The sequence below is a fragment of the Amblyraja radiata genome, chromosome 9, assembly GCF_010909765.2.
Source record: "Amblyraja radiata isolate CabotCenter1 chromosome 9, sAmbRad1.1.pri, whole genome shotgun sequence".
NCBI lineage: Eukaryota > Metazoa > Chordata > Chondrichthyes > Rajiformes > Rajidae > Amblyraja > Amblyraja radiata.
Genome location: NC_045964.1, coordinates 37,722,235 through 37,734,586, shown reverse-complemented (window position 1 = coordinate 37,734,586; position 12,352 = coordinate 37,722,235). Strand labels below are relative to the sequence as shown.

At 46.1% G+C, this 12,352-nt stretch overlaps 1 long non-coding RNA gene across 1 annotated transcript; it reads left to right on the top strand.

The window, feature by feature from the left end:
* The first annotated feature begins 1,217 nt into the window (after positions 1–1,217).
* LOC116977332 lies at positions 1,218–10,389 on the top strand. Its single transcript, XR_004413187.1, has 3 exons — positions 1,218–1,230; positions 6,338–6,340; positions 10,356–10,389. It is a non-coding gene; the product is annotated as an uncharacterized LOC116977332 (long non-coding RNA).
* Positions 10,390–12,352: the final 1,963 nt, after the last annotated feature.

The window sequence follows — 12,352 nt, the reverse complement described above, 5'->3', positions numbered from 1 at the left end:
TCCCAATTCACAGTTTTCCACTGTCTAAGGTCAAACATGAATAAAGTCACAGCAGCAGTTGCCAGGGTAATTGATTTATTGAAAGTTACAGCATGGAAACAGACCCTTCGGCCCACCGAGTATATGCTGACCATTGATCAGCCGTTCACGCTAGTTCTATGTTATCTCCCTTTCATATCCACTCCCAACACACTGGAGAAATTTTACAGAGGCAATAGACAGTAGACAATAGACAATAGGTGCAGGAGTAGGTCATTCGGCCCTTCGAGCCAGCACCGCCATTCAACATGATCATGGCTAATCATCCACAAGCAGTACCCCGTTTCTGCCTTCTCCCCATATTCCCTGACTCCGCTATCTTTAAGAGCTCTATCTAACTCTCTCTTGAAAGCCAATTAACCTACAAACCCATACGTCTTTGGGATGTGGGAAGAAACCGGAGCACCCGGAGGAAATCCAAGTGGAGAACGTGCAACCTCCACACAGACAGCAACCGAAGACAGATTGAACCTGCGTCTCTGGCCCTGTGAGGCAGTAGCTCTACCAGCTTAGTCACTGCAGCAAATCTACATCCTAGCACATAGTGTGGGGAAAAGCGAACAAGGAATATATCCCAGTTTGAAAATTAAATAGCAGATTTTCACTTTGGGTCATCCTCCTAACCTATGGAGACAAACCGTGTTGGTAGAGAGGCTGTTTTGAGGTGAAGTGCTGTGTTGAGGGTGTGGCTGCTCCGGTTACCTCCAATATGCCAGAGACCTGTGGGTTTGTTGATTAATTGGTCTCTTTAAATTGTTCCTAACATGTAGGGAGTGGATGAGAAAGTGAGATAACATCGAACTAGTGGGAATGGGGATGGACAGCATGGACCCAGTGGGCCGAAGGGCCTGTTTCCATGCTGTATCTTTCAATCTAACACTTGCCCCATTGTCTTCATGCATGAATGGGCTGAGGCAGTGGGAGATTGTGAACTGGCAACAAACATGCAACAGTTGACTGGCCTGTCCTGCATCAAGAGGACGAACCGCAGGGTTCTTCTTGTAAGGCTGCAGCAAGCTACGAGTCCAAAATTTGCAATTGCTCAAGAGGCTTCGGTAAGAAGGCTGAGGAAAGGATAACAGCAGGTTTTAAGGTGCAATAGGTTTTTCTGTGTAATTCTTCTTTCCCAGCCTAAGGAAGGCACTTGCCGTAGTGCAACAGTTCCTCAGCGGTTGGGGTCCCTGTGCCTCTGTGCATTCTCAGCCTGACCTGCTGAGTTCCTCGAGCACTTTGTGTTTTGCTCAAGATTCCTGCATCTGCATTCTCTAGTGCTGACAGTTTGTACTCCCAAATATTTATTCTCAAATCTCTGCACCCTGATCCCACAACTTTGTAATACAGAGTGCTCTCAACGCAATTACACATGTCGCTGAATGCTCTAACAGGCATGTGACTGCCACACTCCTGAATTGTACTTATTTTACACAATATACGTTTGCTTGACTTGTGATTTACACCAGGAAGCGTTAATGTGAGAATGGCGCAGCGCACAAGGTTTGAAATTCTGTTCTCATTAGCCATACAGTCTGACCTAGCATGAACTGCAGAGTAATTTACCACAAGATTCTCATTTTGTAGTACTGTTGCTAGTTGTAAATGAAGCACTGCAATTCATTACAGCACCTCGAGGAGTCAAGAATATAATGTGTGAAGCACATGAAAAGATCTTTCTTTACATTCATTAACACCCAGAACCTTGGGCTGTTCAGCTTCTCTCTAATGAAGGAGGGATCTTAAATCTAAAGCTTTCCACAGTGTGAAGAAGGCCTCTTCACGCCATTAGATAACGGATGAGCGAGATTGGAAAAGGTCAGTGACAAAACAGCAGATGGCAATGTGAAGAAAGGATAAAAAGGGACTTTAGAAATGAATCTCAGAAAATGAAAAGCACATTTTCAACAGCAATCAACAGTCCCCCCTTGTCCATATGTACAGTTCAATCTGTCAACAAGAAGGGAATATCTATGCACCGTCCTCTTGGAGTTGCTCCAGTGCTTTGACTTAACAAAATCAATTCTTATTTCTTCACCCTTGATCTGATCTAGCTGCAGGCATTAAGGTGGGTTTATTTCGAGGCAGAGTCATCGGCAGGCTGTGAAATAAGACCAGTCAGATCTGCAGACAGATTTGTGTGCAATGAGATAACAAGAGCTGCAGAGGCTAGAGCACATAAGCCAGGATCTGAGAGTTCACTGGCATGACACCAGGGCATTGAATTGAGACCCAGGCGTAATAGAGTCCATCCAATTCAACCCAAAAATGTTACTTAAAGAAATGTTAGAGTAAGTTTCAAACTTACACTATTAGAAAAATAAATTGATGCAATCTAACACGTTGTATGTTATCCCACATTTTCATCCACTCCCTATACCCTAGGGGCAATTTCACAATATCAATTATCCCACAAACTCATATGTCTTTGGGATGTGGGAGAAAACTGGAGCATCCAAAGGAAATCCATGCAGTCAGAGGGAGAACGCGCAGACTCCATACAGATATCATCAAACCCAGGTCTGCTGCACGGTTACCTCAAAGAGGCTTTGAGGCAATAGCTCTACCAGCTCCACCACTGTGCAACTCACTTAAAAATTAGTAAGAGTTCTGGGACAGTTTGGAGTTCGAGTTTGATGTAGCTGGCAGGGTTAAACAGCATCATGCATGCATAAACTGTGAAAAATTATATGTGTCTTGACTATTGGCTTGTGTGTGCGACAATTAAATTGATACTTGATACCATTGTTTTTTTGTGTAGTGGTGGTCGGGTGCGACTAATTACAGCAGTGTTTGAGCCTCGTTGTTGTAAGTTGGGGAATTGTGGATGTATTCACTTCATATTTCAGGTCATTAAAACTCTTGGTACTCAGTGCTTCTCTTGGTATTGAATCCATGTCCTCTATGCTGCTGGAGTCAAGAGTCAAGAGAGTTTATTGTCATTTGTCCCTGATAGGACAATGAAATTCTTGCTTTGCTTCAGCACAACAGAACATAGTAGGCATTGACTACAAAACAGATCAGTGTGTCCATATACCATTATATACGTAAATACACACATGAAGAAATAAACTGATGAAGTGCAAATAACAGATAAAGGGCTATTAATGTTCAGAGATTTGTCCGAGCCAAGTTTAATAGCCTGATGGCTGTGGGGAATTAGCTATTCCTCAACCTGGTCGTTGCAGTCTTCAGGCTCCTGTACCTTCTACCTGAAGGTAGCAGGGGGATGAGTGTGTGGCCAGGATGGTGTGGGTCCTTCATGATATTGCCAGCCTTTTTGAGGCAGCGACTGTGATAGATCCCCTCGATGGAAGGGAGGTCAGAGCCGATGATGGACTGGGCAGTGTTTACTACTTTTTGTAGTCTTTTCCTCTCCAGGGCGCTCAAGTTGCCGAACCAAGCCACGATGCAACCGGTCAGCATGCTCTCTACTGTGCACCTGTAGAAGTTAGAGAGAGTCCTCCTTGACAAACCGACTCTCCGTAATCTTCTCAGGAAGCAGAGGCACTGATGTGCTTTCTTAATAATTGCATCAGTGTTCTCGGACCAGGAAAGATCTTCAGAGATGTGCACGCCCAGGAATTTGAAGCTCTTGACCCTTTCAACCATAAGCGGGACTATGGGTCCCCATCCTTCCAAAGTTCACAATCAGTTCCTTGGTTTTGCTGGTGTTGAGGGCCAGGTTATTGTGCTGGCACCATATGGACAGTCGTTTGATCTCTCTTCTATACACTGACTCACCCCCATCAGTGATACGCCCCACAACAGTGGTGTCGTCAACGAACTTGATGATGGAGTTCGCACTATGAGTTACACAGTCATGAGTATAGAGTGAGCACGCAGCCTTGAGGTGCTCCCATGCTGATTGTTATCGAGTCTGACACATTTCCACCAATACGAACAGACTGTGGTCTGTGAATGAGGAAGTCGAGGATCCAATTGCAGAGGGATGCGCAGAGACCCAGTTCTGCGAGTTTGGTAACCAGCTTGGAGGGGATGATTGTATTAAATGCCGAGCTGTAATCAATGAATAACAGCCTGACATATGAGTTTTTGTTGTCCAAGTGGTCCAGAGCGGAGTGGAAGGCCAGCGAGATCGCATCCACCGTTGATCTGTTGTGGTGGTATGCGAACTGCAGTGGGTCCAGGTTTTTGTCAAGGTAGGAGTTGATTTGCTCCATGATCAACCTCTCAAAGCACTTAATCGCCGCCGACGTTAGAGCCACTGGTCGATAATCATTGAGGCACGACACCTTACTCTTCTTGGGCACCGGTATAATTGATGCCCTTTTGAAGCAGGTGGGAACCTCGGACCTCAGAAGTGAGAGGTTGAAAATGTCCGTAAAAACTCCAGCCAGGTGGTCCGCACAGGTTTTTAGAACACGACCAGGTATGCCATCAGGTCCAGGCGCTTTTCGAGGGTTCACCCCTCTGAAGGATTTCCTGACGTCGGCCTCTGTGACCGAGACTGAAATACCATCACAGCTAATGGGGGCTCGGGAAGGCACATCAGTGTTCTCCCTATCAAAGCGTGCGTAAAACGGTCACTTTTGGAGTAAAGTGCGCAGTTCTGGTCGCCCCATGGAGGTTTTGGAAAGGATGCAGAGTAGATTTACCAGAAAGCCACCTAGATTAGAGGGTATGTGCTATAAGGAGAGGTTGGACAGACTTGGATTGTTGTCTCTGGAATGTTGGAAGCTGAGAGTAAACCTTATAGAAATTTGTAAAATTATGAGAGACATTGATAGGGTAGACAGTCAGAACCTTTTTCCCCAGGATGGAGTTGTCAATAGATTAGAATACATAGCTTTGAGGTGAGAGAGACAAAGTTTAAAGGAGATACGTGGGGCATGTTTTTATTTTACACAGAGAGGGGTGGATGCCTGGAATGTGTTGCCGGGGGAGGAAGGGGTGGTAGTGGAGACTGATATGATAGTGGTGTTCACGAGGCTTTTAGATAGGCACATGAATATGCAGAGAATGGAGGGATATGGATTATGTGGAGGCAGAGCACATTAGTTTAACTTGGCATCATGGTCAGCATGTACAATGTGGGCCGTGGGCCTCTTCCTGTTCTGTGTTCTAACATCTGTGGAATGACTTCCTGCAGCGTTTTCAAGCATTAAAGAGGTGGCATGGCTTCAGTCGGAGGGTAGGAGCATCATCTGGTGGAAAGCACACTCAAAATCACACCCAATAGATACTCACTAATCGGAAAAAGCAGGATTGAGTGCATGCCACTGTTGTGGTAATGAGTTGGAAGCAGATATTTTACGTGTGCCCTGCATCAGGTCAATCTGGTTGGGTTAATCACACATTGTGATTTCAGAACAGTCTTTGCAGCACTAGTCAGTGTCTCCCCACTGAGTGTTTAGAATGTGGTGATTTAAACCTCCTACTCCCAAGATACAATTCTTACTCTGCACTCCAACTATAAAAATCAATTACGTGATATCATAATTTACAACAAGACAGGTTTGCAACAATCTCTGTATGATAATAGCATCCAGATTCACGCCGTAGCTTGCAATAAAATAGAATATACTGATAGTTTCAGCTAGAAAGGTTAGAAATGCCAGTAGCAATACAAATAACTTATCATGAATTAATCCACATTTGTGTATTAAAAATAAATATATTTAACTGTTTTTTGTAAATCATTTTTATATTCAAGGAACATGTTCACAAAGGAAAATTAATTGTAACCTTCAAAATGCTTAATGCAATATCAATAGACTTACTACATGCAATAAAGGTGCAAATATTCTTTATGTAGTCCATGTAGAGAGCTCATCAGACTGTTCAGTTAACAATTATTTTACTAAATTAATGATCATTGTATTAATAATTCAACATTCATCTGATGGGAAAATAGATACAGTTTGCAATTATTGTCTAGTTTGTGTGGTTACATTTGTCTGCATTATGCTTTTGGATTTTCTCTGTATTTGCACATAGGGTCAATTAAACAATCACAGGAAACAAAATCTTGGCCTTTTGGACATCTACGCTTGAGATTTGTAAAACTAATTATAATAATTTTATTTTTATTCTGCTACTCAAACTTATTTTAATATTTTAGTTTTCTTGATTTTTCTCTCTTCTCCCTTTTTCCTGCTGCTTCACTCTATCTACAGGTTTCTCAGTGATTATTATGCCAATAAAATGGCCATTCACGATGGAGACAATTATATTTTGCTCTTCCATGTGCATTGGTATACTTGTGTGATCCTGTGACCATTCCGAGCTGCCTTACTGCGTCCCTTACCTATAAACTCCGATCTCATCAACAACATTGAAGAAGCCAGTCTCACACCAGGTAAATTATCTAAATGGACAAAATGAATATGATATCAGAAACAGAAGAGACTGCAGATGCTGGATACTCGTGCGACAAACAATCTGCTTGAGGTCAGCAGAGGGTCTCAGGGGGAAAGGAATTGTCAACGTTATGTGTTGAGACCCTGCCAAGGGCTGGATTTTACTTGATACAAGGTTAGATAATTTGGATGGTGCTACATTATGGAACTGGATTAATCCTGGCTACTTTCTACCCATACAATGTGATTTACATTGCAGACTGGTTAGCATGAAAAACACACCATCAGAATACATGACAGTATGTCGAACTTGGACATTGAATGTCTTCTTTACAGCAGACTCATTATGTGCAGGTACCAGATCTACAGTATGTCCATATAAAGATGGAAGTTATTGTTAATTTTTTTGAAAAAGGGTGGAAGCAGAAACTTTTGTCAAAATGGCAAAGAGTGCTGGAGAAACTTTGCAGGTCAGGCTGCCACTGTGGAGGGAATAGCCAAGCGGCATTTCTAGTTGAGACCCCTCTTCAGACTGGACATCGAACATAGAACAGTGCATCACAGGTTCAGGTCCTCCAGCCCACAATGCCTGTACTGACCATGATGCGAAGAACATCCTTTATCTGCCTGTACATCATTCATATCAGATTCAGATTCAGATTCAACTTTAATTGTCATTGTCAGTGTACAATACAGAGACAACAAAATGCAGTTAGCATCTCCCTGGAAGAGCGACATAGAATATGATTTCAATAAATAAATCTATTTACATGTATACAGACATAGTGTTTTTCCTGTGGGAGGAGTGTCCGGGGGGGGGTGATTGGCAGTCACCGAGGTTGAGTAGTGTGACAGCCGCAGAGAAGAAGCTGTTCCTGGACCTGCTGGTCCGGCAACGGAGAGACCTGTAGCGCCTCCCGGATGGTAGGAGGGTAAACAGTCCATGATTGGGGTGAGAGCAGTCCTTGGCGATGCTGAGCGCCCTCCGCAGACAACGCTTGCTTTGGACAGACTCAATGGAGGGGAGCGAGGAACCGGTGATGCGTTGGGCAGTTTTCACCACCCTCTGCAGTGCTTTCCGGTCGGAGACAGAGCAGTTGCCATACCATACTGTGATACAGTTGGTAAGGATGTTCTCGATGGTGCAGCGGTAGAAGTTCACCAGGATCTGAGGAGACAGATGGACCTTCTTCAGTCTCCTCAGGAAGAAGAGACGCTGGTGAGCCTTCTTGACCAGAGTTGAGGTATTGTGGGTCCAAGAGAGGTCATCGGAGATGTTGACCCCCAGGAACCTGAAGCTGGAAACACGTTCCACCTCCGTCCCGTTGATGTGGAAGGGGGTGTGCATGCCGCCTCTAGACTTCCTGAAGTCTACAATGAGCTCCTTGGTCTTCTTGGAGTTAAGGGCCAGGTTGTTGTCAGCACACCAGGTTGCTAGGAGCTGGACCTCCTCCCTATAGGCCGACGTTGTTGCTGATGAGGCCAATCACCGTTGTATCATCTGCATACTTGATGATGGTGTTAGTACCATGTACAGGTGTGCAGTCGTAGGTGAAGAGGGAGTAGAGGAGGGGGCTCAGCACACAGCCCTGTGGAACGCCGGTGTTCAGGGTGAGGGTTGAAGGCGTGTTTGTCCAACCTAACAGACTGGGGTCTGTTGGTTAGAAAGTCCAGTATCCAGTTGCAGAGGGAGGGGTCGATGCCCAGGTTACCGAGTTTGGTGACCAGTTTAGAGGGTATAATGGTGTTGAATGCTGAGCTGTAATTGATGAACAGCATTCTTACGTAAGTGTCTCTGTTGTCGAGGTGGGAGAGGGCGGAGTGAAGTGCCGTTGAGATGGCATCCTCCGTACTCCTATTCTTGCGGTAGGCGAACTGATAGGGATCCAATGTGGGGGGTTGGCAGCCTTTGAGGTGTGCCAGGACCAGCCTCTCGAAGCACTTGGTGATGATGGGGGTAAGTGCAACTGAGCGGAAGTCGTTGAGGCTTGCCGCAGTGGAGTGTTTTGGCACCGGCACGATGGAGGTGGTTTTAAGGCACGTGGGGACAACTGCTTGGGCAAGTGACAGGTTGAAGATGTCAGTCCAGGCGTCTGTCAGCTGCGCAGCACAGGCCCTGAGGACGCGCCCGAGGATGCCGTCAGGGCCAGCAGCCTTACGTGCATTAGTCCTACTCAGTGCCACATACACGTCATATGGGGTGAGTGTATGGGGTTGGTGATCAGCAGGGAGCACAGCCTTGATGGCTGTCTCTAGATTGTCCCTGTCGAAGCGGCCATAGAAGTGGTTAAGCTCCTCAAGGAAGGAGGCGTCGCTGGATGTGGGGGTGGTGTTGGTGGGTCTATAGTCCGTGATGGCCTGGATGCCATCATTGCATTGCACTTGTTACATGCGTCGGGGGTCGGAGTTGTTGTTGAAGTGCTCCTCAATCCTGAGCTTATGGCAGTGCTTGGCCTTCTTGATGCCCCTCTTCAGGTTAGCCCTGGATGAACTGTAGGCTCGAGCATCGCCTGACCTGAAAGCGGTGTCCCGTGCTTTCAGCAGTAGCCTGACCTCGCTGTTCATCCATGGCTTCTGATTCGGGAATATGGTCACCCGTTTGAGGGAGGTGACACTATTGATGGTGGAGTTTATAAAGTCCAGAACAGAGGATGTGTACGAATCAATGTCCGTGTGGGAGTCAAGGGTGGCCTGGGCTGCAAACGCCTTCCAGTCAGTGTTTCCAAAACACTGCTGAAGTGTGGAGTCTGCTTCCTCTGACCAGACTTTAACTGTCCTCACAGTGGGTTTAACCCGTCTGATGAGTGGGGAGTACTTAGGGAGCAGGAACAATGAGAGGTGATCAGACTGACCAAGGTGGGGGAGGGGGACGGCTTTGTAAGCTTCAGCCATGTTAGTGTAGACTTTGTGTTCAAAAGGGAACTGCAGATGCTGGAATATCGAAGGTACACACAATTGCTGGGGAAACTCAGCGGGTGCAGCAGCATCTATGGAGCGAAGGAAATAGGCGACGTTTCGTGCCGAAACCCTTCTTCAGACTGATGGGGGGTGGGGAAAGAAAGAAGGAAAAGGGGAGGAGGAGGAGGAGCCCGAGGGCGGGCGGATGGGAGGGTGGGAGGAGACAGCTAGAGGGTTAAGGAAGGGGAGGAGACAGCATGGGCTAGCCAAATTGGGAGAATTCAATGTTGATGCCGTAAGGACGCAAGGACCCCAGACGGAATATGAGGTGCTGTTCCTCCAATTTCCGCTGTTGCTCACTCTGGCAATGGAGGAGACCCAGGACAGAGAGGTCGGATTGGGAATGGGAGGGGGAGTTGAAGTGCTGAGCCACCGGGAGGTCAGGTAGGTTATTGCGGACTGAGCGGAGGTGTTCGGCGAAACGATCGCCCAACCTACGCTTGGTCTCACCGATGTAAATGAGCTGACATCTAGAGCAGCGGATGCAGTAGATGAGGTTGGAGGAGATACAGGTGAACCTTTAGTGTAGACTTTGTCCAGTGTCTTGTCTACTCTAGTGGGGAAGGATACATGTTGGTGGAATTTGGGGAGTACAGTCTTCAGGTTGGAGTGATTGAAGTCACCCGCAACAATGAAGGCTGCCTCGGGGTTGTGCGTCTGTTGTTTGCTAATGGCAGTATGCAGCTCTTTCATTGCAAGCTTGGCATTAGCATCAGGAGGGATATAGGCTGCAGTCACAACAGTGGAGGTGATCTCTCTGGGCAGTTAGAACGGTCTGCATCTAACCAAGAGAAACTCAAGGTTAGCTGAGCAGTGACTCTCGATGATGGTGGAGTCCGTGCACCATGCTTTATTTACATAAATGCACAGACCCCCACTCCATTCGCTCCATTCCATGCATATCCATGTGCTTATCGAAAACTCTCTTAAATGCCACTATCGTATCTGCCTCCACCACAATTCTGGCAATTCATTTCAAGCATTCACCAGACACTGATATTTTAAAAATTGCCCAGCACATCTCGTTGTCCCTATCACCTTAAGCTATGCTCTCCAGTATTTGATACTTCCATCATGGAAATAGGTTCTGTTAATGTCGTCTGTGTATTCGCTCTACAGATGCTACCTGACCCACTGAGTTCCTCCAGCACTTTGTGTTGAACTCAAAATATAGTAGCCTCTGACCATATTTTGCATTATCAGCCAGTGGTGGTGGAGTCAGATACAACAATGTTTTCAGAGACATTTAAACTGACACTTGAATAAGCAAGGCATGGAAGAAAGACACAAAATGTTAGAGTAACTCAGCGGGACAGGCAGCAATTCTGGAGAGAAAGAATGGGTGAAGTTTCGGCTCGAGACCCAAAACGTCACCCATTCCTTCTCTCCAGAGATGCTGCCTGTCCCGCTGAGTTACTCCAGCATTTTGTGTCTAGCTTCGATATAAACCAGCATCTGCAGTTCTTTCCAAGGCATGGAAGGATATTGAGGAGGGGATCTTATAGAAACTTACAAAATTCTTAAGGGGTTGGACAGGCTAGATGCAGGCAGATTGTTCCAGATGTTGGGGAAGTCCAGGACAAGGGGTCACAGCTTAAGGATAGAGGGGAAATCCTTTAGGACCGAGATGAGAAAAACATTTTTCAGACAGAGAGTGGTGAATCTCTGGAACTCTCTGCCACAGAAGGTAGTTGAGGCCAGTTCATTGGCTATATTTAAGAGGGAGTTAGATGTGGCCCTTGTGGCTAAAGGGATCAGGGGGTATGGAGAGAAGGCAGGTACGGGATACTGAGTTGGATGATCAGCCATCATCATATTGAATGGCGGTGCAGGCTCGAAGGGACGAATGGCCTACTCCTGCACCTATTTTCTATGTTTCTATGTTTCTATATGGATCTGACCCAGGCAAATGGGATTTGTGTTGATGGGCATAGTGATGGAAGGCAGAAAGGCCCATTTCAGTACAGTACTACCCTCTGACTCTATGTTAATCTCAAGTAGTGAGTCATGCTTGTGTGCGTGTTTGGCTGGGAATCAGTTTCACTTGGTCCACAAGCAGCTGTATCAAGCCAACTGAGAATTTAAAAGGAATTTCAAATTTACCCATAAGAAATCTCTGTGCTGGGAGCTTAGATTGCTTTTATACAACTACCGTATATACACAGAGCTAGCAGAATACTCAGCAGAAACACCACCTTTGTATTTAAGGGCCAGATTGTTATACTGGAATATTTCAATGCACATTAACCTCTCTGTAGAATTCATGCGTTATTTAAATCTCAGGACTGCTGGTTAACAGGGTTTTTTTTGGTTCTGTCGAACGCATTTAGATAATTAGAACCTACTTGATCATGGGAATGCAACATTCCTTAAATCCAGAGATGCTGCCTGTTCCACTGAGTTATGGGCCTGTCCCACTTTGCCGATTTTTCAGTGGACTGCCGGCGACTGTCAAGTTGACGGCAGTCGCCTGAAAAACCGGAAACTGGAACGGTGACTCTCAGAGTGGAACCCACATACACACACACACAAACACATCGCTTCCTTCACTGACCCGTTATACAGGCGGGGGACAGGGCAAGCGGGGGGAGCGCTGTCTAAAAAATTCACACGGTGCAAAGTCAAGGTGATACAGACACACACCGCGCTGAACAGGAAGGTTGGCGATGTAAAAAGATGGCTAAAGCCCAGTGTACAGTAAGTCCTTCAAAAGTGGGGGGGGAAGAGGGTGGAGAAGGAGTGGAGACAACTTTTAAGAAGCCAGAGATACATGTCTGTGAAGCTCGGCGGACATTTAATATTACCGGTCAGTTATCCTTGGTTCTGAAAACTACTGCTTACCTTTTTTTCCCAATGAGCCGATGAAATTCACCGGTCAGCACCAGCTACAACTTATGAGAACCTACGAGAACCTTCAAACTCCGGGCAACCCATTAGGATCTCCTGGCGACCCACCTACGGCTCGAGAATTCTCACTACTCTCCATGGCGGCTTCATTCTAGTTGCCGCTAATTTTTCAACGTTGAAAAATTCACGGAGAC